At 37.8% G+C, this 5,043-nt stretch overlaps 1 long non-coding RNA gene across 2 annotated transcripts in view; it reads left to right on the top strand.

Annotated features, from left to right (window-relative positions):
• Positions 1 to 4,755, top strand: part of LOC118414984 — an 87,048-nt gene extending 82,293 nt beyond the window's left edge. For both annotated transcript variants that reach the window (XR_004831049.1, XR_004831048.1), the window contains 2 exons: positions 797 to 859; positions 4,037 to 4,755. This is a non-coding gene — a long non-coding RNA (uncharacterized LOC118414984). The remainder of the gene's footprint in view (positions 1 to 796; positions 860 to 4,036) is intronic.
• Positions 4,756 to 5,043: the final 288 nt, after the last annotated feature.

Raw genomic sequence — 5,043 nt, 5'->3', positions numbered from 1 at the left:
TTATGCCACATTCTCTATTCACCACACTTACATTTTTATAAAGCCATGATAATCAAATTTTACCCGGGAGGCATATTGCTGCATTCCCAATCTCAGCTTTACAGCCTCATCCATTTCCGCTCAGAAGCGAAACTTCTCCCGGGGCTTCAGCAACATACGTGAGATAATCTTGTTAATTGGTTCATGTAGCCAGAGGGGGCATGGCACTCATTTTTTGCTGAACGTTATGGAAAAGAAGTGCAGCATTATCTTTTTTTTTTTTTTGAAAATGAATTGAGCCAAGGAACCATGAAAGCCAGTTGAAAGTAACCTATATATTAAGGAGGTGAAAATTGGATGTATGTGACACAGTTCTCAAGGCACTTGACATACACTTGAATGTATGTGAAAAGGTTCAATACTGCAGTATGTGGAAATTATGCTTTCATATAGTCTTGATTTGATGAAAATACCTCAAACCAGAAAAAGGAATTGATTTTGCCTATGTAAGTGTTCATATTATATAAGTGCTGTACAAAACATCTTTATAGTCTTATGCTTTGCTTGATATGATTCCACAGCCGCAACCAGCTCGGAGTGTATTTATGGATTGAATGCACTTGCATGGTTACATTTCAATTGAAAAGTCCAGGTGCCGCTTCATTGCCATTGATCCTGACATAAAGTGGAGCACGATGCCATCTTGGTATGCCCGTGAAGTGGCAGTAATGGTTGATTAGTTCTGTTGGGGCTGTAAAGCCAGTTATGGTCTTGTCTGTTGCAGGTTCAGCACTGAAATGGCCTATTTTTCTTTCAGTTGTTCCACTCGGAAAGCTGGAAGGAGTGGACGGGATGTACTTCAATCTTTAAATGTTGTAAGGTGAGTTGTGAAAATCAATAGATACAAATTAAAGCTAATGTCTAATAATCTATCAAGTACTTAATATGCAGTTTTCCAAAATCTTCCATTTTTCTATTTTCTGGAAGAATGAAAATTAGAATAAATTATGTACATCTTGAGTCATCAGTCCAAGTGACGGACATAAAAATATGCTTAGATGATGATAAAAAGGTTTTAACAAATGTTGGACATGAGAAGCAGTTTCAAGGGTGTGTTTTAAGCAACTTGTCTTTCTTAGCAACAAGTACCTTAAGATGCCAGTAGCTGCTGTATCTATACATGAAACATCATATTTTTTATTGTATCTGACATAACTTCTGCAATCAAATCTTATTTTAAATCTGAAAATGTTGAATATTTATATATACCAGTAGCTAGGCTTCAGTATGTCAAGTTCCATACTTCATCACTAACTGAGCAATTGTAGCTACATGTATATTTTTCACCAATCACCTGTAATCTATAGCAATTAAGTGATTGTGAAGCTTTTTGAATTAAGGGATGTACTTTTAAAAGTTGGTGTTTACATTTGTAGGGTGAGATGAGAGACAACATCGGTCACTTTCAACCCAGCGAAGCCATTCAGATGGAACTGTCCCCTGCAATTATCATAATGTTGAAATGACGAGGATTAGATTAGATACGCCCTATCCCCAGTTTTAAAGGGCCGTTATGGATGGTGACATTTACAGCTTTGATGGCATCCTCAACAAAACATCATGGCCATCTTTACCCCAAATTGGTGATAAATTCCCGCCTGAGTGTGGCGGATTGTGGTGTCTCTCCATATGTCCAAGAAAAGATTACATGGGATGACAGGAAAGCTTGAGGAAAGTGCAGATGTATAGCAACAGTTAATGTCAATGTTCTGCCCACATAGATAAAATACAGATGTTCCTGACTCTTTGCCTCCTTGGGCATGCATTGTCTGTAATCACTCCAGCTGTTTTTTAGATAGGACCACAAGTCCTGACTACTGTTGTTCCAGTCATAATTTTCTTTGAAATGAAAGTAGTGATCTATCTGGGATCTGGTAAGTCTGTTATCTGGACAAAGCCATCAAAATATATTGAAACTGTGGCTCAAAAGTTGCATGAGAATTGTTGTCCAAATGCACAACTTAACAACTCCTCAACAGATAGATTCAGCACCAAGGCTAGCTACTACCCCCAGTGGACAAGAGCATCCTTCATGTTTTGGAAACTAAAGATGGAGTATACTAATTCTGTTCTTAGATTTGATCCATACAAGCTGTGTTGGTGAATGAAAGGTTTTGCTCCTTCCATGATGGAGCAAGACCTGACTCTTTCTGAGAATCATGGAAGTGCTTAAATGTGCTCTTGGTGTTACTCATCCTTAAACACAAGCCAACACCTTGTTAAGTCAGCATTGAAGGCCTGCAGAACATGTTACCAGTATTATTTGCATCTGGCTTTAACACATTGCCGGTTTGATATCTATAGAACCTGGAAAATTACATGTTGGATTGGTGTACTTTTGCTGGAAGTTACAACTTTTTTGTTTCTGATGTTTTGGGAAATTTCCTACCAGTGGTATATTTAACAACCCAGAAACATTGTAGAAATTAATCCCTGTAGCAGTCATACCAAGACCACTTTCCAAGGCTACTCATAAATGTGAAGGTATGCAGAGTTCTATGAAATGATGTTCTGAGTCAACTTTCACCACAGCTAACATTACATTTCCCATTTCCAGTTATCCTCACTGACAGATACTTCCCCCTAAATTTTCTCATAGGATTTGTGCCACAACAGGTAGTGTGCTGCACCCTATACTTTTCTCCCCCAGTGCATTTTTGCCGAAGAAGATTTTAGCCTTCATTTCCAACCTTTGTGGAGGTTAGAACCTGCCGGGCATCCTCCTGTGATGTTATTGCCTAAAAGGTACTAGTTATCTCCAATGGATTGATGTTAAAAGACCTCCCATTCTCTGCACTGAAAGGCCTTCCCTGCATGGGAGGTAGTGATTATCCTGAAGTCGGTATGGTATGATGGAAAGGTGTGGTCCATGACCCACTCTGTAAAGGTTTGTGTTGTGGGGAGGCTGTACTAATATCCACAGTGGTGATTAGCCTTCACTTGTCTGATTGATCCCTTACATTGATAGGTCAGTAGTGGAGGAGCAAATGCTGGATTTGTCCTTCAAAGGCTGGAGGACAGTATATGGGGGTATTTTATCTCAAGTGTGCTTTTAAAAATGACTAAAAAAGCACAGGTGACCTGAAAATGATAAATACAGTGTCATTTATAACAGTATCTATCTTTAAAAACAGTGCTCCTCACATAGAACAATTAAGTTACATCCAAAGGACCATAACTGTTCCATTTAATATTGTCCATAACTCTAGCAGTTTGGGAATCAATGTCCTTTTGTTTCAAAAGCAGGATTTCATACAGAGACATTACATGGTTCTCACTTTTTACAGATCTCAATATAAACATTTCCCCTCTCAGCATGATTACTAACTGCGTCACCCTTTGATGTACAGGAAGTTTGATTATGTATTCCCTAATATGGTCACCTTGGCTTGAACACATACCCGTTGTATAATGAGTCTAAAGGCCCTGTGATATTATTATGCTTGTATAAATGTCAGAGGAAGGATAAGCTGGCCACAGCTCCTCCCACGCCACCCACATGTAGTACAGGAACAGAACAACAGGAAAGGTCTTTAATCCAGTTTAGATATAGACGCACCGCACACTTTTAGACATTTTTACCAGTTCTTCTCTAGGTATCCTTAACTGTATGATGTGGTGTCTTATCCTTTAAACTTTAAAGGAGCAGCCTAAAGCTAAAGAAATTCAAAGAATTAAAGAAATTTAAGGAGTACATCTCTGTGTAGTTTCCTTTTTCGTTTAACAGATAGGTATATGTGTTAATGTTCCTGTTGATTCCAACAAAGAATTATTGTGAGGTTTATTTGCTGTGTACATGACACTAAAAGATCTATCTATTAAACAGTATACATACAAATGTAATGCAAATTTCGAGTTGTTTTCTTTGCACTGCTGCATTTTAAGTATTGTCCTTCACAAGATGATTGGTCTGTGGTCCTACAGGCATAGTTCTTGGTCACAGCGATTCCTTTCATGTATGCTGCTCACAGGACTTCCTCTGTTTCCCTCTCTACAGATGCAGTTCTGTTCAACTGAACCCCAACAGACATTCTTCCATGCAGTATGAAATCCTCCTCAGGTGTATTTGCAACGACATTATTCCTTCTATTTGTACATGTAGAACAATTCTAATGGAGGTTATTTTATTTGCCATTTTATAATTCCTGGGCGCATACTGTCCTCTATAGCCATTTCCAGGTAAGTTTTAAAAAAGCTGGCCAATAAAGATACTCTCTCTACTGGTACTTTTATCAGAGGGATATTTCCTATTAAGCCTGCCCTTAAGGGTTCCCTCTCGAGAATCTCATATTTTTTCTCAGGTAACAGCCAGCATCATAAAGATGTCATTCAGAAGAATTTGAAACATATAATATGGTTATATGCTCATGCCTTAAGGGGGTTCAAGACAAAATGTGGTGTAGTGTCATTCTTATAAAGGTAATAGATTCAAGGTTAGTTACAAGTTGTATATCTTTGAGTACATCAAGAAGTTTGTAAACATTCTATTAGTTGGTAGGAACCTCTTTTCTCATGAAATTGAAGGACTACTTTTGCAATCGAATACATCAATGCTCAATGAAATATCTGTTCCTTATACAGTATTATTTTTAACAAATGCTATTTTCCTTAATTGTCTTCCTGACATGACATGCTATGTTGTAGTAATGAACAAGAAGTTAGTTGAGATGTGAAATCTGAATGAATGAAACTGTGAATTGCTTTACACTAAAAAAACTATAATGCACGTCATGTATACATGATGTATAACAGGAGAGACAGTTGTTACTTTATTTCATATCACACATTAAGGATAGAAAAGAAGGGATGGGCTGTGCACCTTATAGTAAGCTGCAGGCTAAAAAAGGATATCAATTGGGTTTGCCACGCTCAGAGCTTCTTGCCATTTTGCAATACCAGAAGACAGATAGCACGCACAGTTGGAAAACATTCCATAAAATAATGGAATAACATAAGATTGAATTTGTTCTGCCTGAATGAAGAAGATGCTACTGTTGGCCACCT

This window comes from Branchiostoma floridae, chromosome 4, assembly GCF_000003815.2.
Source record: "Branchiostoma floridae strain S238N-H82 chromosome 4, Bfl_VNyyK, whole genome shotgun sequence".
Taxonomy (NCBI): domain Eukaryota; kingdom Metazoa; phylum Chordata; class Leptocardii; order Amphioxiformes; family Branchiostomatidae; genus Branchiostoma; species Branchiostoma floridae.
The sequence above is the reverse complement of the archived record's forward strand: the minus strand, read 5'-3'. Positions and strand labels throughout refer to the sequence as shown.